General features: G+C 42.5%; 1 long non-coding RNA gene across 2 annotated transcripts; it reads right to left on the reverse strand.

The window, feature by feature from the left end:
* Positions 1-636: 636 nt before the first annotated feature.
* LOC139038611 (uncharacterized) lies at positions 637-17,005 on the reverse strand. 2 transcript variants are annotated; one of them, XR_011491634.1, is made up of 3 exons: positions 16,693-17,005; positions 6,069-6,212; positions 637-1,072 (listed from the first exon to the last, which is right to left on the reverse strand). It is a non-coding gene; the product is annotated as an uncharacterized lncRNA (long non-coding RNA). The 2 variants fall into 2 exon arrangements; XR_011491633.1 differs by having other exon boundaries at positions 5,926-6,212.
* Between the last annotated feature and the right edge of the window lie 9,127 nt (positions 17,006-26,132).

Genomic DNA, 26,132 nt, shown 5'->3' on the forward strand with positions numbered 1-26,132 from the left:
AATGGCATGTTGGAAAAAAGAAAAAGATAAGAGATGATACAAAAAGTGAAAGTGTGGGTCATTCAGTCAAGTCTGACTCTTTTCAAACCCATGGACTGCAGCCCTCCAGGCTCCTCAGTCCATGGAATTCCCCAGGCAAGAATACTAGAGTGGGTAGCCAGCCATTCACTTCTCCAGGGGATCTTCCCAACACAGGTTTTGACCTGGGTCTCCTGGATGACAGGCAGATTCCTTACCATCTGAGCCACCAGGAGATCAAGAAAATGTAACTCATATTCAATGGCTAAGAACCATATATGGTTATGGCACTAAATATAGTGCTTCACCCAGAAAAAGACTCAAATTTGCTTATGGAAGTGGTCAGGGGAAGGGTGAAAGCTTGTGAATTATTGAAAAGTGGTAGAAGGGGGATTTTCTGCAATCAAAGGAAATGCTGTATTGTGACTGTTAATCATAATACATACAGTAGGCTGGGGCAGTGAATGGGTGTTTGAGGGGTACATGCGTGTGTAATCTGTGCATTTCCACATGGCTCCATCCACATGGGTACAGTTTTTTTGCTTTCACTGGTGCTCGCTGCAGAGGAAATGACACATAAACCAATGCAAACTTCGCATAATGTTTAATTCTTTAATATATCAATCACTAATGTGTGTTTTCAAAACAACAGTTACAAAGAAGCTCACTGTATTTTCAAATATTAAGAGACTCTCCTATAGAAAATCAAATAGGCTGCTTCTTGGTTTCTCAGGTGGTGGAGCCATGGAGAATGGATAAATGTTAAGAGTGTGTTTGCAGCCATTCAGTCATGTCCGACTCTTTGTGACCCCATGGACCATAAGCCGCCAGGCTCCTCTGTCCGTGGACTTTCCCAAGCAAGAAAACTGGAGTGGATTGCCATCTCCTCCTCCAGGGGATCTTTCCAACCCAGGGATTGATCGAACCTGTGTCTCCTGCGTCTCCTGCATTGGCAGGTAGATTCTTTACCACTGAGCCACTTGGGAAGCCCAAACATTAGAGAAGGCAGCTCTGATCTTGCTTTGAGGCATGGCATTGTAACACAGTTGGTGACCTAGGAGAGGCAGTGGGCATCATGTCACAGGAGAGTTCAAGCCAAAGATGGTTATCTGTAAGGCAACTGTGGAAGGGAAATTCTAGACTGGTCTCTAAAAGTCTCACAAATACCTATTTCAAATATAAATTCAAATTTGAATTTTAAAATTCTTATAGTATTCTTTAAGAATATGGAGAGCCAAGAGTAACCAGGTGAAAGCTCAAATAGTAAGTCAATAAAACATTCAATGTTTCCATAAAATGCTGAATTTCTGGTGTGTTGGTATGTGTGTATGTGTGTGGCTATGTTTATATGTGTTTTACTGTGTGTGTTGGTATAGGAGTGTATATGTGTTGGTGTGTATGTTGATATAGGACTGTATATGTGTCAGTGTGTGTCTGACCTATTTGTAAATGGGTTAACAATATTATATGGATAAGTACTGGATAAAGTTAACACTAGCCATCAGAACAACCCAATTTTTAGTAATTTAACACTTCAAAAAAAAGTTTTTTTGATGTGGACCATTTTTAAAGTCTTTATTGAGTTTGTTATAATATTGTTTATCTTTCTTTTTAAATGTTTTGCTTTTTTGGCTGCAAGGCATGTAAAATCTTAGCTCTCCAACTAAGGATGTAAACTGCACTCCTGCATTGGAAGCTGAAGTCTTAACCTTTGGAGAGTCAGGGGAGTCACTCTTGATTTAACACTTTGAAGTTTATTTCTTGCTTAAGTTCTTTCTAACATGTGTGTCCCCGAAGGAAAGAGGAGCTTCCAAGTTCACCATGCTTCCCTTTATTAAGCCAGAGGGACACAGAGTTTGGAGGATTATGCAAGAAGGCAAGTGTCAATGCCTAATGTGAGGGAGGCTGGTTAGTGTGACTTAGCCGTATGCTCAGGAAGGCGGTGGGTGGCAGAGCTGGTGACCTCCTAGCAACTTCTGCATTAGCAGACTTCACATTGCTCATACCTATCAATCCATGTCAGCATGTTGGGAAAAGTTCGTTCGTTCTAGGGAGGGAGGGAAATAAAGCCAATCTTTAAGAAGCACCTATCATATGCTTAACTATATTCCTTGTACCTGTGCAGCTACTGTTTTATGTGATAATTATAATCATTCTGCCAATTGGATATTGGTCTTTCCATTCAAAGACAGAAAGACTGAGGCTGGAGACAAGAAGCAAGTTAGACAAGATCACAAAGTTATTTATAGGTCAGAAAGAGGACCTAAACTCCAAACAGGAGATGTCCATTCTGCTTTCTTTCCCTGTGGCCTTTTGGATACACTCAACTGGTAACTTTTGACTTAGGGAGGGATGACTCTTGGATAATGGTGATCTAGACAGATTTAGATGATATCTTCAAAGATGGAGACAGATGGGAGTTCTCTGGTGGTTCAGTGGTTAGGACTCCATGACTCAATTGCAGGGGGCATAGGTTTGATCCCTGGTCAGGGAACTAAGATTCCACATTCCACGTGGCATGGCTAAAAATAATAATAAAATAAATTCCAAGATGGGGAGGTATGAGAAGAGGAGAAGGGATGAGAAAGGGGGAGAACACTTAGACATTGGGCAGGAGTTGGTCCTCAATTTGGTTGTTAAATTTGTATAATTTGGACATATGGCTTATTATCACAAAAAAAAGCTAACAGGCTACTCAAATCAACCTCAGTTTCTAGACCCTCCTCAGGCACTGTGGTCACCACCATTTGGTTACATTAGCCCTCCTCCCTGAGTTTCAGTTTGTTCAATGAAAATATAGATAATCAACAAATAATGTTTCTTTTCTAGAGTGAGCTAAGAGTCCGTTAATAGAAAGCACGCAAGTAAATGTGTTTTTAAGCCCTCAGGTGCTCTATAATTATCATCATTACAGAAAAGAGCCATTTGCGCTACAGGAGAAAAGAACGGAAAAATCATATTCAGGTTGTTTGCAAGGAAAATACAAAAACTTGATCCTGAATGAAAAGGAAGAAAAAAAAAAAAGACAGTCTATTTTTCCTCCTGCTGGTTCAATGATAGCTATTAATGTTTTTAAGTCTTTCAGATTGGTCTTAAGGACTCAGTTTTCCTAGGTCTTGTTGCAGTTGAAAAGCCCATGGGAGTAATTTCCAGTAATCTAAGTTAATAAACTGTAAACTAACTTTGTTCCAGAGGTTAAAAAAAAAAATCGGCCTTACCACCTTTGGCAAAATAATTGCATCAGTTGTAAAATAGCCAGATTGATGTTGGTTAGGTACAGACACATCAAAGCATTAATATGGAAAACAAATATATATATATATGTATATCTAGAACCAAAGACTCTATTTTGTTCTCTCTTCTTTTATTTAATTTTCTTTCTCCAAGTAATAATTCCTTCTTCAGTCATCAAATGTTTGGCCAATTTCTGATGACATTTATCCATACAGATAAAATTTGAATTAAAGGAAGAAAAACCAGTTGGTATTTCATTTACTTTTCTCACCAACCCTCTCTTCGTTGGCCTGCTTTGTTGAAGAGAATGCTCTGGAGTTTGCAAAGGCAGGAGGAACTGTAGTTTTCTTCCAATAGTCTGCTTTCCAAATGAAGAAGGAAGAGGCGTCAACATTTGATCAGTGTCTAACATCATCCAGGATGTAATATGGCGCATCATTGAATTATCTCAAGTAGCCTAGAGCACAGGCTCCACTGACTCTCCATCACAATGGGGAAAACAAGGCTCGGAGACCCATGACTGTCAAAGCTTTAGGAAGCGTACAGATCACAATTCAGGATTCCAGAGGCCACTCCTTGCTCTTTAAAGAGATTGTTGTTTGCCTCGCATCATGAACCGCACCAAAATTGGACTGTCTTCCTTTCTGTGAGAGGTATTAGTCAGCATTCTCTAGAGAAACAGAACAGAATGTTGCACATATTTAGACAGAGAGGGAGCACAAAATTTAGTTTGAGGAAATGGTTGGCGTGATTGTAGAGGTTTGAGAAGTTCAAAATCTTCAGGGTTGCTTGGTAGGCTGGAGACTTAGGGGACAGTTGTGATTTGAGTCCAAAGACAATGTGGTGATAGAATTCCTTCTCTCTCAGGAGAAGTTGGTCTTTGTTCTATTAAGGCCTTCAAATGATAGGATGGGGCCCATTCATACTATGGAGGGAAACCTGCTTTTCTCAAAGCCTACTGATTCAAATGTAAATCTCATCTAAAAAAAAAAAAAAAAACCCTCACTGAAGTATTCCGAATCATATTTATGCAAGTATCTGAGCACCCTGTCCCAATCAGGTCAACATTTATATGTCCATCACATAGGGGTAATCTATGATGAGATTCAAAGTGACAAAGAGAAAATATTCTGAGTCTAGCATCTCCTTTACTGTCAATGTTGTTCAGTTGCTAAGTCATGTCCAATTCTTTGCAATACTATAGACTATAGCCCGCCAGGCTCCTCTGTCCAAGGGATTCTCCATGCAAGAATACTAGAGTGGGTTGCCATTTCCTTCTCCAAGGTTTTTTTTGATCCAGGGATCAAACCCAGATCTCCTGCATTGCAGGTGGATTCTTTACTGTCTGAGCTACCAGGAAAACATCCACTATCTTCTATCCTTGTTCAAAAATCACTTGAAAACTCATATTCTTGGGTCAGCTTGTCAGGAGGTCGGTCCATTCTTTGTTCCCAATGAATGCAAAGGCTCAGGTAACAAAGAGTACAGAAATTGTAGAACAAAAAAATAAAAACATGAACAGCTATCATCTGTGAACCTTAGATTCCTTAAATTGTCTCCACGTCACATTTTTACTCCACGCTCTAAGAGCATCCATCACTAGCCTATCCCTCTTTATTTATGACTTTTATGTCACTTGACAAGTAAATCCATTACTTTGGGGTTACACAGATTGTTGACTTGCTGAAAGCGGGGTCTTTGCTTCGTTGCTGTTATCACATCATAGTGCCATTGCCCACTAGCACTCATGCGGGTGAGGTACCAGGTGGCCTGTTCCACGGGAGCTGCCACGGTCACAGCACCAAAGTACATCAACCTCACAATTGGGTGTTGTCATCTGCATTTTGCCAATGAGGAACCTGAGTCGCGAAGAGATAAGACAGATTTCCTAGAAACACACAGTTCATAAACAGCAGTACTGAGCCGCCACACAGACCCGACTGCTCTGAAACCTGAATCCTGAAACCTGTGTTTATGACCACTGGGGACCTTGCCTTCTTTGTCATTTTATTCAGTGTATTCCTTTCCTTTTGTCTCTATTGTATTTATTCCCTGTGTTTATTCAGAAAGTATCTTGTTCTTGGGTTTAAAATATTTGCTTAATTCAGCAGTTCCCATTTAAAAATAAAGACTCCACCTGTAGGAATATTGCTGGAATATTCCGTGTCTTGAACTGAATAATGTAAAAATTCTTTTTCTTTTTGGACAGAAGGTTAATGAGCCTTATGGAAGTAGGTCAGACTTCAGTAATATAATTCAAAACTAAAAAACAAAAATTTTAAAATAACCAGAAGACCAAAAAAATCAAAAGAATAGGACGATAGAATCAGAATCACAGGAACTTAGAGTGTCCACATGGAAAGACACTCACTGACATGTGGGTTCTTTGCTTCGACGCTATTATCATGTGACACTGTCACCTCTTATCTGCGTGTGTTCTTGTCATCCAGCCAGACCAGAGCTCAAGGACAGAGCCTGGCACATTTGGTCCCTTGACAGAGGCTTGCAGGGTGAATGAAATAGCTTTTCTTCCTTGATACACTTTATTTGCAAAAGTTAACCTGGCATGAGTCAAAAACTTCATCTTATTTACCAACGGGGCCCTTGGCAGAGACATTTGTTACACACGTGAAATTTGCAAGGTTATCTTTTTCCATTTTGCTGAGTACTCACCTTAATCTTCCTTATCATCTTCTCTTTACCCCGTTAAGTGCCCACTCACCTAAAACACACTGGGTAATGATGTTTATTACCCAACAATGAAAATATTGTTATTTATGGTTACAATCAGGGTGTCATCAAATATGAATGCTCACATTCAGCGAGGCCCTTTCAGCTGATTGTTTATGTAAATGAAAGTGTTCGTTCATCATCTCATCCATTTTGGGAAGAAACAATCAGCCGGGCGGGCTGTTTCTCCCCGTAATATCTTTTTAATATTCAGTTCACTGGAAGCCAATCTGCAACAAAGGAAAAAAAAATAAAGAATTTGAAGATAAATTTAAGCCTCTAGCAAAACATCAAGTTGGCGTGCCTGTAACCACTGGCATGAGACAGCCAGAAGCTGAGCTGTGGCTCCTCTTTGCTGGGAAACTTAGAGTGAATGTCCAGTCAGGATGGCCTTTGCCATAGAGATGCGGCCATTCCATCCCAACTACTTCCACTCAGCCCCAAGTGAAAGAGTGTCATCAGCAGGTGTCACTGCCCAGCCCTATAACTGTCCATCTTCATGATCTCAGGGATGTCACATTTACTTGCTAAGTCTTAAGTAACTTACCCATGAATGGAAAATTAGATGGATTCTAAGTTATAACTCTAAAAATGTGTCCATAATGACCATCTCAATGGCTAGGTCTCATTATACCATTAAGAAGGGAGAAAACTGTTCTGGATCTAACTCTCATAATGATTAATACTTGGCTCTAATATAAGTTTGTAATAAAAAAGAAAGAGGATCCCATTGTAGTATTCTCTAAAGGGGCATACATGTTATTTTATGTAAAGGACCAGTGACATACAGGTGTGACAGTAGGCTTCCTTGGTAGCTCAGCTGGTAAAGAATCTGCCTGCAATGCGGGAGACCCCAGTTTGATTCCTGGGTCAGGAAGATCCCCTGGAAAATGGAATGGCTACCCACTCCAGTATTCTGATCTGGAGAATTCCATGGACTGTTATAGTCCATGGGGTCACAAAGAGTGGGACACAACTAAGCAATTTTCACTTTCACTTTTGCTGACCATACTGTATCAATTGCAACTACTTAATTCTGCTCTTATAGTGCATAATTACCCACGAAGTTTATTTCAACAGACAAACAGGTCTGTGTTTCAACAAAACTTTATTTACAAAACAGGCACCTGGCCAGATTTTCTCTGTGGACCACAGTTTGTTGATCACTGGTCTAAAGCAATCATTTCCCAAAGTATGATACAAGGATACTGAACCAAACAAAATATTCTTGGAAAAAAAGATGATTCTCTAGACAAGTGAGAGGCACTTCACATCTTGACTCTCTTGTACATTTATCATACACATTAGCTCTTTGCATGTACAGAAAAGTCCTACCACAAAGAAACTGTAACCAGAATTTCCCCAAATTTCTGAACTTCCTGTGCCTACTCAACGGACTCTTGTCTTGAAGGATGGTTCTGTGAAGCATGTTTGTCAGCAGGCTCTGGGATGCAGACAAAGGGAGAGGTTTTTGCTCACCTTCCTCTGGATGATCCACGATCTGGGCAGACAGGATTGGGATTTGAGGGGACCTAATAGACCCAACGCAAAGAGTCAGACACGACTGAGTGACTGAACTGAACTGAACTGACTGAATAGACCCAACAGGAAAGGTTGGGAAACTTGACTTATGAACTGAGGACCAGCCAAGAAGCAACCTCATGACCTCATGGGAGGATCCATTTGAGAAACCTAAGCCTTGGTCTTCAGTTTACCATTCACTGGCTTTGTGGTTCTGGGAAGTCCCTTCACCCTTCTGAGCCACCTCAGTAAAATCATTTCCCTCATGTGGAAAAGCAAGACACAGGCTGAGGAAATTCCTCAGGGCTTTGTTATTTGGTTGCTTTTGTTCCAGCTGCAGGATGATTTCTGTGGTCTTTTGGAAGAGCTAGTATATGGAGGTAAATTCAGAGGGTGGCTGACCCTGTATGACAGACTCCAGGTCTGTTACATCTCTGCCAATGACCTAATTTGGTTCCTTTTTATGGCTGACTAATATTCCCTTGTATTTATGTGCCATTTCCTCTTTATCCACTCATCTGTCATTGAACATTCGGGTTGTTTCCATGCCCCGGCTATTGTAAATAGTACTGCAGTGAACACTGGGGTAAATGTGTCATTTTGAATTTTGGTTTTCTCAGGGGATCTAGAAAAATAGTACAGATGAACCTATTTGCAGGGCAGGGACAGAGATGCTGACATAGAGAATGGACACGTGGACACAGACAGGGAAGGGGACAGTGGGACAAATCGGGAGATGGGGATCAATATAGATACACTACTGTGTACTGTGTAAAACAGGCAGCGAGTGCGAACCTGCCATATAGCACGGGGAGCTCATCTCAGTGGTCTGTAATGACCCGGGAGGGGGGTGGGGGTGGTGGGAGGCAGGCCGAATAAGGAGGGGATATATGTATGCATTGGAGAAGGAAATGGCAACCCACTCCAGTGTTCTTGCCTGGAGAATCCCAGGGACGGGGAGCCTGGTGGGCTGCCGTCTATGGGGTCGCACAGAGTCGGACACGACTGACGTGACTTAGCAGCAGCAGCAGCATATGTATGCATATAGCTGATAAGCTTCATTGTACAATAGAAGCTAACATCACATGGTAAAGTTATATTTGCAATTATATTCCAGTAAAATTATATTCCAATATAAAAATTCACAGGGTGAGGAACATGCAGACAGATGGACCAGCACTTCTTGAATTTGACTTCTTGACTTCCAATTCTGTGAAAACAAAGTTGGCTGAATTTTGTTTCTGGATTCAGAATCACAAGGAACCAGGCCCCAGGAGGAAGGCAGCACATTCCAGTGGAGACCTCTTGATGGCCTTGCATTCAGACACAGAAGTCCTCATCCGAACCCAAGTTCACTATTTTTTATACATGGCATTCATGTTCAGTCACTCAGCCGTGTCCAACACTTTGCAACCCCATGGACGATAGCCCGATACCGGAGTGGGTTGCTATTTCCTCCTGCAGGGGATCTTCCCAACCCAGGGATCAAACCCAAGTCTCCTATGGCTCCTGCATTGCAGGCAGATTCTTAACCACTGATTCATTGGGGAAGCCCTGTTATCCGTGGAACCATGCCTAATTACACATTCTTCCCTGGCCTCAGTTCTCCTGTGTCACTGGAGATGGTGGAGTTCAAAAGAACTTTTAACCTGTTGGAATAAGCAAAGAGTGTTATGATTAATAACACCAGTGCTACCATCTCTGGAATCACTGTGAACAAAATATACAAACAAAATGACATGGTGAATAGCCGACACTTTGTACAGCTGGCAAAATAGAAATTGCGCTATAGCTCTGTCACAGTGTAGACTAGTCTTCTCTGCAAAATGGGAATCTTTTAATTCCCTTTTCATTCAGAAATGTGAGAGAATGACCTATAATGCCTCAAACACTATTCGATGCATTTGACATATTATTATACATAAAAGCAAAGATAATGGTGTTATTGGGTCTTCCCTGGTGGGGCAGGGATAAAGAATCTGCCTGCCGATGCAGGAGGCACAAGAGACTCAGGTTTGATCTCTGGGTTGGAAAGATCCCTTGGAGCAGGAAATGGCAATCCACTCCAGCATTCTTACCTGGGAAATCCCATGGTCAGAGGAGCCTAGTGGGCTACAGTCCATGAGGTTACAAAGAGTCAAACACAACTGAGTATGCACACACACACACACAATGATGTTATTAATGGGACATGTCTCATGTAGGAACAGGGAGACAGCCTCGATTTCAGCAGGAAAAGTATGCTAGAAATTGCAGGACCATCTATCCCACCAGGGAATATGAAGAAATTGGCCTTGAATCCAAAAGTTAGCAAGGATTTAAAAAAAAAACCAAAAACATGACTTTGCTTTCTTGAAAATGTATCCAATTGAATTTCCTTTCAAAGGAGAACTGAATTCTTCATTGGATTCCTTCGTTCCTGTTAGAGTCTGGCTTCATAAATACCATCTCTGCACAGTATATTATGCACATCATTTATTCAGCAGATATCATAATATATTCAGGGCTGTTCTTAGGGAGAGAAATTTCAATATTAGATAAAAATAGTGAGATGGCGACAGTAACTGTGTTTGTCTGGTACACAGAGTAAATAGGATTGTTAGTGATTGCTAAAGGCTTCGGGAAAAGATAGGGAAACAAAGATAGCCCGTGCCAGATTCTGAGTCAACCCGCTGCAGAGGTTCAGGGAAGCTTGATTACCTTCTGCCACCATGTACTTCTAAGCAGGCCCGATGATGAGCTGTTCCGTCCTTATATTTTCTCATAAGGATAGCTGAATGTTATCCTAATTAGAAATCTGCTCAGATTTTGAAACAGTCTGGTATTGCCTTCTCTTCTCATCTTTTTATCCTACCTCTCTCTCTCTCACTCACTCACTCACTCACACACACACACACACACACACACACACTCATAGTAATGTTCAATGTCACAAAGAGTCAGAGGTCTCGCCTGGGCCCCTGTCACAAGCTGACCACATGGATGTAACCTTAGTTGGGGCTCTGTCTACATTCTTCAATCTGCATTGGCAGAGCCTGGACAGGAGTCTCTCTCTGGGCCTTCTAGCTCATTACCTTTACATTTCAGAGCTGACCTAATGATGCCCAATCCTGGTCATGTGCTTCCAGGCATTAACTCATTTCAGCCTCGCAGCACCCCAGGAGACAGCCAGTATTAACTGCTCCATGTCAAGGATGAGGAAACCAAGGCAAGGCGAGCTTAATGAGTTAGCCCAAGGGCGCATCAAGGAATTGGCCCAGTCAGAAATCCAACTTGAGCCCCGTGGCACCAAAACTCAGAGCAAGGAGCACTGAACGGCCTCTATGAGGCCCAGATCTGCAGTGAAGACTCCTCGGTGAGACCCTTCAAGTCTGTGACTCGTATATTCACTAGCACATGCGTGAAGTTACATACAGAGCACTCTCCTTGCCGCCAGAGTGGAGACTCTCACAAGTGTCCTAAGAGGGTTGGAAAGAGTGGACTTGCGAATTTAGAAAAGTGGTACTGATGAACCTATTTGCTGGGTAGGAACATAGCTGCAGACAGAAAGAACAGACCTGTGAACATAGCAGGGGAAAGAGAGGGTGGGAGGAATTGTGAGAGTAGACTGACATATGTACACTCTCGTGTGTAAAGTAGCTGGTGGGAAGCTGCTCACAGAACAGAGAGTTCAGCTCAGTACGATGTGAAAACCTAGAGGGGTAGGACGGTGGGGAGTGGGAGGGAGGCTTAGAGGAGAGGGCATATGTACACACACAGCTGATTCACACACTTGCACAGCAGAAACCTACACAATATTGTAAAGCTAACATTTAATTACCCTCCAATTAAATTTAAAAAAAGAAGAGTGGACCTGTGGAGACAGAGCTGTGATTCTGGGGAAGAAGTCAGACAAGAAAGGAGACTCTGCTGATGCCAGGGAGAGGGGCGGTGGCTGGGGCTGCAGGGGTCCTGAGGTTCCTAGCGAAGGACACGTTTGGAACAGACCGTGAAAGGCAGGCCAGGTGTGGAACCGAGAAGAGACAGGCCAGGAGGCTGACCGGTATGCGGAAATCACAGGGCAGGAAAGTGAGAACCAGGGTTTCAGGCTGTAACAACCCTGGGGTTGAGTCCAGGGATCCTTCCTGCGAGGAAAGAGAACCAAGGAGGCTGTGACAGCCGGCTGGAGCTCATGTTTCTTTCTTTGTCTTGTTTTGAATCGCGCTGAATGCCAGTGGCTTTGGAAGGTCTGGTTGAGTTTCTGCATGAGGATTCTCCAGCACGCAGGTGATGGGCAGGGTTTCAGGAAGAACCTGTTGTGATCACACTTACAGATTTGACAAAAGCCCTCTACATGGCCCACAGTCACCTTCTGGATGTTGGTGACATGGATTGTCATCTAAGAAGGTAGCATCTAAATTATTACGACGAACTCACCTGCCAGCCTTTCTTCCGCGGCTCCGGGAAGAGGAATAGATGGGCTGGAGAGAGCGCGCATCTCACCATGCACAGCCCGCCTACAAGTTGCCCTCTGGCTCCTCCACGTGGGGCCCAGTGGGCCGGCCACACGGGAAGAGCCTGGGAAGCGTGGGGAATGTCAGCACCCCGTGGGTCTAGAACTTGTTCTCCAGCCATTGTCTATGCCTCATTAAGAGCTTCCTTTTTTTCTGCTCCCACCAGCCATAGTTTGGGGGTTGTTTTCTGAAGCATTCTGACAGTTGCAAAACCGAGAGGCATGACTCAATCCTTGTGGGGGATCTGTTGGTTTTTCCCAAATGAAAAGAATGAAGTTCCATATGTGGGAAGACTCTTGAATCTTTCTTCATTTGCTCTGTTCACACACCTTCAGAGCCAAGCTCCAGACTGAAGTGCAACAGGGGCTGTCCTGTGTCTTTCCTTTTGCTTCGGTCTCCTAGTTGGGGGGTGCTCAGATCCTTTAGCGGGGGCTAGATGTCTTTCTATAGCAGTGCCCAATCACCCCTTATCTTTATGAACAGAGGAGAAGGCTGAATTTCACAGCAATGACATAGTGCAAAAGATATAGAAAGTGGCAGATAAAGGAAAGAAACAAAGAGAAGGAAAGAAGGAAGGGAGGAAGAAAGAAGGAGGGAAGTAAGGAGTGAAGGAAACAAGGAAGAAAGAGATTCAGATATAAGTGGATCTGATCTGAAAGTTTTCATTTCTACTATTATACTCAGTATGATTTCCTGAATGAAGAGAGTGAAAAGAAACTACTGGCTCAGTTTCCCATCTATAAAATGGGGCAGTAAAAGGTAACTCAAATGCTGATTGGAAGAATCGACTCACCCATACCTTACGCAGTGCAGGCATCCACAGATGTCAGTGAGATATAAACCTGGATCTTCTACCAGCCGGAGAAGGCAATGGCACCCAACTCCAGTACTCTTGCCTGGAAAATCCCATGGATGGAGGAGCCTGGTGGGCTGCAGTCCATGGGGTCGCTAAGAGTCAGACACAACTGAGTGACTTCATGTTCACTTTTCACTTTCATGCATTGGAGAAGGAAATGGCAACCCACTCCAGTGTTCCTGCCTGGAGAATCCCAGGGACAGGGGAGCCTGGTGGGCTGCCGTCTATGGGGTCACACAGGGTTGGACATGACTGAAGCGACTTAGCAGCAGCAGCTTCTACCAGCAAAAGGGAGGGAAGTGCGGCTGGGTTGGTAAAGGAAACAGAAACAAGAAGTCAAAGTCTTCTTCAAGGCCACACGACCTTTCATAAGTCACGTGATTTAAAATCATGTGTGTGTGTGTGTGGATGGGTGTGACTCAGCTGTGGACAAGAGGCCGGTCCAGTCCCCTCCCCAGACCCTCAGCTGTGCCCTCCTCTTCCTGGCCTCCTTGCCCCATCCTCACGTGTCCACTTTCTATGAAACAATAGGAAAGAGTGGATAGAAATTTGAGATCAAGAGACACTGGTTTCTTTTCTTGTTTCCTTCTGTGTGAGTGTGGAAAGGTCTCTTGAACGCTCCGAGATTTCATTTCTTCCTCCATAAAAGAAATTGGGCTAGATTATTTTAAAAGTCTTAAATCTTAGCATCTCCCCTCTTCCTCCTCTTCTTATTCACTTCCTCCTGTCGTCATCCACCATCTAAGAAGCCCAGACAACATAAGTGGAAGACATACCCAGAGAAAACACCAATGCTGGGCTTCTCCCCAAGATTCTCCAGGCAGATGAAGGGGCCACGCCTCTCAGCTGGCGCTGAGGGGTTCTGAAAGTGCCTGGAGTCTGAAAAGTCCAGTTAACATCCTGCTCTAGAGAGCGTCTCCAACCCAGACTGGCCTCAAGGAAACTCCCGCAGTGGGAGCCTTGATGGACGTTGCCCGCTGCCCACCTGTGGGCACCCTGCCCACCGCGACCCCTCGTCAGGGCACAGACAGAGCCTGAGAGCAGGATTCGCAGTTAAAGGGAGGGGAAAATGAGACCTAGGAAAAGTGGGAAGTGAGGCAAGAGACAAGACAAAAGCTGGACAGTGAGTGGGGGTCAGGGAAAGAGAAGGAAGGCAAAAAAGGGATGGCGGCAGGAGGGCAACAGAGAGACAAAGAAACAAACTAAGACGAGTGAGAAAATCAGGAGATAGGACTTGCTTAAGATTAAATCTTAAGATCGTGGCATCTGGTCCCATCACCTCATGGGAAATAGATGGGGAGACAGTGGAAACAGTGTCAGACTTTATATTTTTGGGCTCCAAAATCACTGCAGATGATAACTGCAGCCATGAAATTAAAAGACGCTTACTCCTTGGAAGGAAAGTTATGACCAACCTAGATAGCATATTAAAAAGCAGAGACATTACTTTGCCAACAAAGGTCCGTCTGGTCAAGGCTATGGTTTTTCCAGTGGTCACGTATGGATGTGAGAGTTGGACTGTGAAGAAAGCTGAGTGCAGAAGAATTTATGCTTTTGAACTGTGGTGTCGGAGAAGACTCTTGAGAGTCCCTTGGACTGCAAGGAGATCCAACCAGTCCATCCTAAAGGAGATCAGTCCTGGGTGTTCACTGGACAGACTGATGCTGAAGCTGAAACTCCAATAACTTTGGCCACCTGATGCGAAGAGTTGACTCATTGGAAAAGACCCTGATGCTGGGAGGGATTGGGGGCAGGAGAAGGGGACGACAGAGGAAGATATGGTTGGATGGCATCACCGACTCAATGGATATGAGTTTGAGTAAACTCTGGGAGTTGGTGATGGACAGGGAAGCCTGGTGTGCAGAGATTCATGGGGTCACAAAGAGCCGGACATGACTGAGCGACTGAACTGAACTGACTGAACTAAGATTAAGTATTAGAACCCCTGGACTTTGCTGTTTGGATCCTCCAGTTTGTAGATTCTACTAACAACAGCTGGAGCTGCCTGTACCTTTACAAGTCACCACACCCCTGCACTTTTCCTTACTCGGTCCAGGGAGTCTCCCTACAGGAAGGACTGTGGCCAAGTCGTAAGTCGTTAAACAGCTTTGTGTCATTCAGTCGTGTCTTCTTCTCTGCGCCCCCAGGACTGTAGCCCACCAGGCTCCTCTGTCCATGGGATTCTCAGGCAGGAATACTAGAGTGGGTTGCCACTCCCACCTCCAAGACATCTTCCCCAGGCAGGGATTGACCCCACGTCTCCTGCTTGGCAGGCGGATCCTTCACCGCTGAGCCAGCAGGGAAGCTCAGGCAGGTCTGTTACTTGTCGCCATCATCAGGAGGACACTGGGTCTTAGCTGAGATCATTTTCCTAAAGTTGCTTGACAGGTGAGCCCAGAGTCTGGCCCGCCTGATTCCAGGGTCCAGGACCGTCCATCTGGCTGGGCTGCCTCCAAGTTCAACCTTGTTTTCACCCAAAGAATCTCAGACACACACTGAACTCCGAAGCATGGAAATCAATTAGAACAAGTCAGGGAAAACAGTTTGCAACCTGAACCACACATGCCAGATGGCCTGGGGGCTAGGCCCCAATGCCCAGAATTTTTTTTTTTTTTTTTTTAATAATTTCAGGCTAGAAAAGTCAGCCTCTACTGGAAAATTAGATCTAAGATGCAGATGTGACCGTAACTCTTACAATTCATGTATTTGCTGATTCCTTAATTCATTGTTCAGCCAATATATGACCAGCAGAAAGGTACAAACTCTGGAGAATATACCATATTAAATCAGGACAAACTCTGCCTTCCAGGAGCTTAACCATGCAGTGAGAGACTTTACATATATGTTTAAACATCTCTTAAAAGAAAAGTTTTAAAAGGAAATTTAAAAAAGAAAAATGTCAGCAACCTTCAGGCTCTGGATAATAGTATGTGTGTGTTAGTTGCTCAGTCGTGTCTGACTCTTTGCGACCCCATGGACTGTAGCCCATCAGGCTTCTCTGCCCATGGGAATTTCCAGGCAAGAATATTGGAGTGGCTAGCTTTTCCCTTCTCCAGGACCTTCCTGACCCAGGGATGGAACCCAAGTGTCCTGCATTGCAGGAAGATTCTTTATCATCTGAGCCACCAGACAAACCTGGACAAAAGAATAGAAGAGTATAGATAAGCTTTATACTAGTCCAGCCTCTTTTTACAGACCAGCTTTGAGGTCATATCACCCTTTCAAATCATCAGTGTTCTCACCTATAAAATGAAACCAATAACAGTCATAGGATCAGCTACTATACAAAGTCAAGGTCATACATCAGTGCACTTGACTACTTGCGTTGATTTATCATCAAGGAACCAAAAATTATACACATGTCCCAGTTACATTCCAAACAGGGAATTTTTTTTTTCCCAGTTCTGACTTGATACTATTTCCTTTTCTGTATTTTTTTTTCCTCCTTCTATTCTTAATAAGTTTAATCAAAGGGACAGTGAATTGAAAAGGGAAAACATGTCAAAATGCCGAGAATTCTGAAAATATAACTTTCCAAATTGTGCAGCTTGGTGCTGGCAAGATGACAAGGGCCCCTACAACCCAGCGCAAACACAGAGCTGCAAAATCACGCAGCTCGCGTGTGCAATATATGTATGTTACGTGCCAAGTGCTAAGCAAGTGCTTTTAAACAAATGACAAATACGATAAGACTCTTGGAGGATAAGGCCAAGTGTGTATGAGAGTCTTGGAGATTCTGATGTGGACAAGTGCTCACCTCACCTCTGTCTGCCAGCCAGTACCACGCCAGAGACCCCTCCTAGCATCCCTTTAGTGCCTCCACCCACTCTCTCTGCCTACCTGCGTCCGGCGGTCCTGCAGCCACAAGCAGACCCCATCAGGAAAACGCAACTCCATTTCAGTTGTTAAGTGTCTGGGCTGAGAGAATCTCGGACGGCACATTTTTTTCCCCAATCAACTTCACAAACTTAACTAATAATTTCATTCCCGGCATGACAAAGCCGCTAGCTCATGCCAACAGCGACTTAAACGGAACGGGTCATAAAAATTCCCTTGTCTGCCGATGCCATCGTTAAAAAAGAGAAGGGATGACAAAGTGAAAGGGAAAACGCCGTGATTCTTTTATGTGAAGATTACATTTAAAAATAACCAACTAACCGTCTGCACTTTTCCGGTGCCTGACGTCTCGAAACGCATTTAGATTGATACAGACTGAGGCTGAAATTCTCGTGCTGAGTAAACAGTCAAGTGTTCTTAATAGGAATTGCAGTTTCTCGACATCTGTTAGGGAAAAGGGAATGGCGAAACAACAATTTAGAGTGAGATTGGTTTTGTTAAATGCATTTAAATTCCAAGATTAGTGGTGTTCTTTCTTTTTCAATTAGCATTTACTTGTAGAAAGGTTACAGCTGAAAGGACTGGGGGGGAGGTCGGGTGTTGTTTTTTTTTTTTTCTCCTCACTGAGAGGGCACTCTAAAGCATAGTAAAGCTAAAATAGGAAGAGAACAGAAGACTTAAAAGAACTTAAAACCGGTGCCAAATCGACACAGCCGATCTTGAAGGGGAACGCATTTGAAAAAAATAAAATAAAAATAAAACAAAGTTGAATTGGGATTGGATTCTCCTGTCCTCTGGGTTGAGAAATCATAAATTGCTTTGAGAAAATATAGAGATGTGTATTTTCCGAGCCAGTTACTAAATGAAATTTGCATGACTTCCCAAATATATGCCGCGATTCTGTTTGAGTGTGTAAAGAGCTGTAACTAGCTCAAATTTTTTTTTTTTTTTTTGATGGAAACATAAACAGAGACACAAAATGTAGAGAATGTTTCACCTGTTTTACTGCCATTAAATAAACCTCATCTGCTACCAAGCTGTTTTGGGTGACATTTGTTAAATAAATACATTTTGTGGGAGACTGGAGCACTAAAGGAAAGAGACATGTGAGCAATGTTCTCGGATAAATTCTGTTTGCTTCTCAGCACCCTTTCCCCTGCCCTGGGGGAAGAACGAGGTGGTAAATTCAGATTTATGGTTTCCCATAGGTATTTTAGGTCTAAACTTAACACAGCTACAATCAAAAGCGCATGTTATTGTTAGTAAAGTTTCTTTCAATTCTCTGCCTCTTCCCCCATTTTTATGGCTTTGTTCATTTCACCATCTCTTGCTCCCTCCGCGAAACATCTTTATTCAGCAGTTGTGTTATTCTTACTTTAGGGATAAATTTAATATTTATTTTATTCTATATGCTTTGTTTTTTTAATATTAGTGTGTATATTTTGTGCACAGCTATGGCCTTTAATACATACTTAGCTGTGATGCTTTTAAAACATTATATTGAATATTTGCTTAATGTAAAGCCAGTCATAGCCAGTTTAAAGTCAGACTAATTAGTTTTTATTAATTAAAACTGATAATTAGATAAGGCGGTTCTCTAGAGTATCTCTATGGATATCCTAAAAGGCACCAGGATGGATTATGATTTCTGATGATTTCTTGTGTGAGGTCTCTGCAATTTTGCAGCAATTGTAATCAGAGAAAGGAACGGGTAAGAAGTTTTGAATATAGAAGAGTGCTATTGCATCAGCTGGACAGTCAAGCTAAGGTCTTTATGGTCCCTAGCAAACAGTGAGTTCATGTGATAGTAACTAAAGTTATAAGTTTCTAGAACATTCTGCAAGCAGTCTTTAAACACCAGGATGCCTTTGTAGGCAAGGTTCCTCTGACTTTTCAGCTGGCTTCCTCTGAGACATTGCATATGCTGATTCCTTTCAATTATCTGTCAATTTTCAACATGCAAATAGAAACATGCATGTCATCACTTTGGTACTCACCAACTGATTTTCTCCAAGCACCCAGACCATAAGTGAATGCCGTTCAATATGTTCTCTTCCCTTTTTATAAGTGGAGCTAATATTACTGAGCAGATTTTGGTCAGCTTCCAGGAACCCAGTGTGTAGAGATGCAGAATTTTATTTTAGAAGCACAAGTTGGTTTACAAAATGTGAACTTAGCCCAACTATTTCTTTGTTTCATCTTTCTTGCTAGACATATTTTTTTCTTAAAAAAATCTTCATAGAAACACACGTACACAGGCACAATTTTGGACTAATTATGATTACTGCTTAGAGTGTTTTTAATTATTTTACATGCTTATAGTACAAAAAGATAAGGAAAGAGGGGGAAATGGCCCAAAACAATAACAAATAATGCTTTGGAATGATTTATTTGCATTGTCTTCTACACATATACTTTTAACAGATTTGAGTTCACTGTCATATTGCTCTCATCAATAAATATCTATTTATATTGTTAAAATTTACTCATTTACCTAGCCTAATATTTATATATAATACTTTCCCCAATCATTCAGCTTTTGGGGGCATTTTGTAGTTTCCCTTTTTTTCTTCATAATTGCAGTAATGCTTAAATAAACCAATTCATGGAAAATAGCTATCTATGTTGGATTACTTTCTTAGAATGGATTCCTGGAAATAGAATTACTAGGTCAAAGGGTACCAACATATTTAATGTTCCAGGCGCATATTGGCAAATTGCCTTTCATAAAAATTAGACCAACTTACCCTCCTGCAACGAGCATATGAGTATCTGTCTCACAGCATCTCCTCTCTTGCAAGATTTTTAAAGATGTCTGCAAATTAGAACGATAACAAAAAATGGTAACCTTTGCCTGAAATAATTTTTAGACATATACCAAGCAATAGATTCATTTTAAAAACATTTTAATTCATCAAGATATTTCAAAGTATACTTCCAGAATGCTTTCTAATCAATGAATACTATAAAGCTGTGATACATTATCATACATAGTAGACTGTTTTTAGAAAACCTATTTTTTTTCAAATTGCAGTATAGTTAATTTATTATGTTGTGCTAGTTTTAGGAGTACAGCAAAGTGATTTAGTTATACATCTATCTATCTAGCTAGCTAGCCATATTGATGCTGAATCTGGCCTCAGTACCCTGACTCCAAATTAGCTCTGGATACAGAGTTTGGGGTGAAGTAGAAAAGAATAGCTTTATTGCTTTGCCAGGCAAAGCGGGCTATCATGGGCTAAAACTGTGTGTCCTACCCTAGAAGGGGTAGTGAGGAGTTGTATAGTAATAGTTAAAAGAGGGTGTGATCAGCTCATGGACTTTCTTCTGATTGGTTGAAGTCAAAGTGAAAATGTTAGTCATTCAGTCGTGTCTGACTCTGAGACCACATAGATGTAGCCCACCAGGCTCCTCCATCCATGGGATCCTCCAGGCAAGAATATTAGAGCGGGTAGCCATTGCCTTCTCCAGGGGATCTTCCTGACCCAGGGATCGAACCCCAGTCTCCTGCATCGAGCCCCGGTCTCCTGCATTGCAGGTGGACTCTTTACCTTTGGAGTCTAATTGGTGGTGAGGTGAGAGGGAGTCAGTATCATCAACCTTCCGGTTGCAGATAGTCCAGGGTTTCGGTGCTTGTGGGCAGCATATGGTCACTTCTCCCACCAGTGGGGGTTTCAGTATTTGCAAAACAGCTCAAAGATAATGTCATGTGTATCCCTTGAAGGGGAACCAGGACTCTGCCCCAAGGCTGCACTGTTGTTTCTTGACTGCTCCCCTCTAGTCTCTGCTTGCCCTTCCTTCTCTAATTAGCATCTGTTTGAACCTGTTCCTTGGAACTCAGGGAAGGTCAAGGAAGCTGAAAGAAACCTATTTCCTGTAGTCCAGAAAGGTGGGACACAGAAAGGCTTTTGTGCTCAGGACCCCACAGAGTCTTGCTTAGTATCATTATCTATCTATTTACCTACACGTACTCTTTTCCAGATTCTTCTTTTCCATGGTAGGTTAAGATACTGAAGTCTTTCTAGGGCTTCCCTGGAGGTCTTTCTAGTCCAGGGAATATTCCATAGAAACAAAGGTGATACTAATTTTTTTACATAAAATTTAAGGCAGTTTGCATTAAATTCTGAACATTATTGAATTAGTGTACCTTTAAAGACCTCACATTATTGGGCTTGGTACTATGCCAAAAGGAGAAGGTGGATGGGACCCTTGGCACTTGGACAGCACTCTGAGTTCAAGAAGCAGAATGAAGGAGAGATTTGCGAACCTGGTTTCAAACAGTCTTTTTGAGATTTTGCCATTAGACCCATAAGAGAATATTCACCTTTCCCCAGAAGAGGCAGCGAGAAAACTGCTTAAAGGAGCAAAACCAACAATACAAGAACACAGAGGAGAAACCTTCTCATACCGAAAGACTTGCCAAAGACCACCCAGAGATCATCAACAAAATATCTTTTTTGTTCTGCTCTATCAGGGTCAAGAAGGAAAGATTTAGTGAGTACCTGCTGCTTTTGTCTGAATGTGTTATTCCCCCAGGCTACTGTGTTTCCCAAGTGAATGAGGCCTATCTTATTCCCTGAAGTTTTCTGCTTGATAACTCAACTTTCTGCCTAAGAAAGAGTTGACAGACCACCATCCTAAAAGATCTCTGAATAGCTCTAATAACTGAAGGCGAATTTTTGTGATCAGAGAAAACATCATCACTCTTCGAATAAATTCAACATACAAATTAGCACCCAAAGTGTCTGTGTGTATACAGTTCTGTTTATTTTGACTTCACCAACAATTGAGGCAATAGTGAATTAGGTATTCCTGCACCAACAAAAGGCAGGGGAAATGCAAGGAAAAAAGGGAAAGAAGTCCAAGTACCACCGACTAGAAGAAGCACACATCTCCCTCCCCAAATCCTCAATTCCCTTAACTGTCAGATTGTTAAAACTGAGCACACCCTTCTGAGAGGATGGCATTTTTCCTTGTAAGAATATTCCTTCTAGTGATCCGTCCCTGGCTTAATGAAGTGTTCCCTAAATTAAATCTACCCTTTCTGAAAGGTTACTCCCCAAACAAAATGAACAGGAAAATGCCTCTAGTCCATATAAATGTCATCTTGCCCTCCAGTAAATCTGTTTTAATCACTACTTTTAAGAAAGCAGCCCAATTGAATAGGAGGGAAACTCAATTACTCTGTATACCAAGATGACTGTCAGAGGGGGTCACGAACAGTGCCTTTCAGAAGAACCTTCCTCTGGAGAGATGCAAGGCACACTCTGTTCTGTAAATGATTTGTCCTTTTCCTTTTTCTAGTGAGAGCCCCACCTCCCAGGGGCATAGAGGAGGGCAAAGAACAGTTATCAATGGAGAGATCACTGTGCCAGTGTTCTTTCCCATGTGTTTTCTCACCAATTCTTGACCACAAGATTTTTGAAGAATTCTTTCCCCTTCTGTTAATAGAAGTGGGGTCCCAGAGAGATGAAATCCACCTTCGAGGACACCAGGCCAGAAAGGGAAGAGGTGAGATTTGCAACCAATTCTGTGTGACTCCAAAGGTTTTGCTCCAGCTAAGAGGTGCCAATTCTGTTTTCCACTGAGCTGTTCAAGATCATTTAAAGAAATAGTCAGTGTGGGAGGATCAATCAGTCAAATAACTCTTCATTGAAGAGTTGGGCAAAATCTGATTCCCTGACAACTTAGAAGCAAGTGCTGCAGCAAAATTCCTGGTGTCTGCAGAATACTAGTGAACCCATAGACCTGAACAGTAGGCTGAGCCCAGGACCAAGGCTTGCCAACCTCAAGCCAACATTTAAAGGTCAACCCAACAGGGCCGTAAATGACCACTCTAAAAAATTTTGATTGGGAAATGACAAACAGCAAATACCTCTTGACACTGATTCCAAATAAGCCTGTGCCTTGGATTGGGTTTCGGCAAAGGCGTTCATATGCTTTGCAAAGCTAATGTGCAGAGGCAGCCTTCAGTGCTTATGTTTTTTGGAATTAAGTTGCATGACTGTGCCTTGCTCTCTAAAATGTGTAAATGTGTAAATTATGCTACAACAGATTGCCGATGCAAGTTGAAGAAATGAAAAATATGGTGCACTCTCACGGTAAGGGTGCAGGGGTGTGGCTTACTGCCTGATGTTAAAGGCAGTCTCCAAACTCCCCATCTTTGGGGGTTCTGGAAAGGATTATTAGAGAGGAATCAGGAAGTGAGAAGTAGCTAGATGGCTTTTTCAAGGGCCCAGTTGCCTCTGAACATGCTCTCTCTTACTGGTACAAAAGAAGTCATGTAAATTATGTGTGCTATAGAAGTTCCATTTCCAGGTCATATTTAATTTCCCCAGTTCACCATATCCTAATAGAAATTGTTGTGGTCCATGCATGGGTTGGAAAAGAATTTCCAGACACAAGGCAGAATGAAAGGAGAATAAAGTTTATTAGAGTTGGCAGGGGAGGGGGGGGCGAGGGGTGGGGGGCACTGGTGAGAGTCACTGCCAGTACTGTGGGCCAACTTCCTGACAATCACGGAGAGCAGACCTTGAATGTGGGTCCTTGGTTCGTTTTTATAGCCAGGGGACAAGGAGTGGTGTAGGGGTCTTGGGAGTTGATTGGATAAAGTTCATATACTGGGTGGGAGAAGAGTAAGACAAATACCTTTTCCTTACATGGGGTAGGAGGAGAGACAGGCTATACTGCTTAGAAAGTGAAAGTGAAGTCTCTCAGTCATGTCCGACTCTTTGCGACCCGATGGACTGCAGCCTACCAAGCTCCACCGTCCATGGGATTCTCCAGGCAAGAGTACTGGAGTGGGTTGCATTTCCTTCTCCAGGGGATCTTCTCCACCCAAGGACTGAACCCTGGTCTTCCGCATTGCAGGCAGACGCTTTAACCTCTGAGCGACCAGGGATACTGCTTAGGAGGGCTCAAAAATTCAACACTACAACATGGAGGCAGGAAAGGGTGATTGGGGTCTGGGTTTTTTTGGTTCCTTCTTTCCAAGACGCTTCTCATTCACCTTGCTCTTTGGTTCTTAGGGCACCACAGAAATATCAAGTCACCTGCCAAATCTTGATCCCTAAGATGTTCAAGGGTTAAAAAGATAGGAATACCCCAGCCACTTCATTACCTCCAGTGGTGTGTGTATGTGTGTGTTTTGGTGTGTGTTCATGTGTGTATGAGCATTCTGGTTACTCATTTTAATGTTGTCTAAGTTTATTATGATGAGGAAACTAATCTCATATATGGAAATGCCGAGAAGCCATATAACAGCCCCTTTCTTCAAGAAAAAAAAAGAAAGGAAACACTCACGTGCTCCAACATTTCATAGGGTGAGAAGGAAGAGTGAACACCCATCATTTTTGCACACCAAAACTTTCTCATGAAATGAAAAGAAAGTTGTAAAAATGGTGTTGGGTGAATACTAATTTTTGAATCATCAGGGCCAAAGATGTTACCGTGACTGATGAGCCATATTGCTAAATGATACCTAGAGTCTAATCCTGTCCTTGAAAAGCTAAAAGTACCAGCAACTTCCCAAGATCAGACATGGGCTCTCCTAGAATACACCCTAAACTCAAATTCCTTGTCTCCTGCTCTCCTTGGTACAGGTTATTACTTGGAGAATGAACAGAATCATTTGCAAATTAAGTCAGACCATATTTCTTCAACTTCCAAAAATGCTCCAAGAATTAGACACGACTCCTGTTTTCAATGCAATGGATAATGAATATTGCAAATTTTCCTAAAGGTCATAAGTTGCACAATGAAAAGGAAGAGATTTAGATCCTACATTTATAGGTAGGTCCTCACAGCTTTGTTGAGAGGTGGAAACATGTTTCTATAGAAACTCGTTGACACATGCAGCCAATTTAATTGGGAAGGAGACCTGGGATGGGGATGCTGAAAATAGTGGTGTCTAATTGTGGACAAAGGATTCATGGTGTTCAGGAAGCTTCCAAATTTGTGATTTTCATTCTCTTGGTCCTCCCTCCCTTCCTGTTCTATTGTTCCCTCTCATTTCCTTTCATCTGCCATCATGAGAAAGAGACAAGATGCTGGAGGTGACAGCTCAGAATTGGCAGTGCCCTGAAGATTTTTTCCCCCTTCTAGTCTTAATATGGAACACTGTCTGTATTACAAAGTGTAATGATGGATTCGTAAAATTAACCCATGCATGCGTGCTAAGTCACTTCAGTTGTGTCTGACTCTGAGACCCTATGGACTGTATCCTGCCAGGCTCCTCTATCCATAGGATTGTCCAGACAAGAATACTGGAGTGAGTTAAAATTAACCCATACTTCTGGTTAAAGTTACACAATAGTGGGATATTACAGAGAAGCATGTTTGCATCAGTCATCTCAGGACTTACATAGGATTGGAGACTTGGAACAGAATGTTCCATTAATTTCTCATATATATCAAACAGCCCTGATATCACAATGTTTATGTCAGAAAACAATATCGCCTTGTTTACACATAAGATTCCTCGGTTTGTGCAGGAATTCCAAGAGCTGAGCTAGAGATCAACCCATAAGGAAGGTCTAGGACATTTGAAGGTCTACGACATCTGTGGTGCTACAGAAGACTCTTGAGAAGTCCTTGGACAGCAAGGAGAGCAAACCAGTCCATCCTGGAGGAAATCAACCCTGAATAGTCACTGGAGGGACTGATGCTGAAGCTGAAGCTCCAATACTTTGGCCACCTGATTTGAAGTGCTGAAAAGACCCTGGAATAGACCCTGAAGCTGGAAAAGATTGATGGCAGGAGGAGAAGGAGGCAATAGAGGATGAGATGATTAGATGACATCATCGACTCAATGGACATGAGTTTGAACAATCTCTGGGAGATGGTGAAGGACAAGCGAGCCTGGTGTACTGTAGTCCATGGGGTCACAAAGAGTTGGACACAACTGAGCAACTGAAAACAATGAGGACATCTGAGAATCAAGCCCTACTGCTCGGTATTATTCTCGCCCAGCTCAGCCAGCTGTGTGTAACCAAGAACTAGTGATGCTTCAAGACACTAGTTAGGAAATTACCTAACATCTCCAAGAGGATTCATCTTAAGTTGCCATCACTTACTCATAAATATAATTATTACATGAAAATACATTATCCCCAAATCTGTTTAGCAGTTATTCTGTGAGCTTTTTGAGATCAAAGAGTATACTTTTTTTGTCTTATCTCTGCTCTAAAATTTTTATATTCTCATCACCTAACATATCATTTTTCATTTAATAGGCATGTAACAAATATTAGGTAAGTACATGGATAATGCAAAACATCAATCAACTAGAAAGAGTCTAAATTTTTTAGAACTCAGATGCTTTGGACCTCTGATTATATGATGCAGTCTTCTTCTCTGTTTCTGTTTTATTTGTTAATGAATTTTTCTATCTGCAAGTCCCAAATATGGCTCAGTCCACTCTGTCTTCAGTCCACTCTGTCCTC

The sequence above is a fragment of the Odocoileus virginianus genome, chromosome 16 (genome assembly GCF_023699985.2).
Source record: "Odocoileus virginianus isolate 20LAN1187 ecotype Illinois chromosome 16, Ovbor_1.2, whole genome shotgun sequence".
Classification (NCBI taxonomy): Eukaryota; Metazoa; Chordata; class Mammalia; order Artiodactyla; family Cervidae; genus Odocoileus; species Odocoileus virginianus.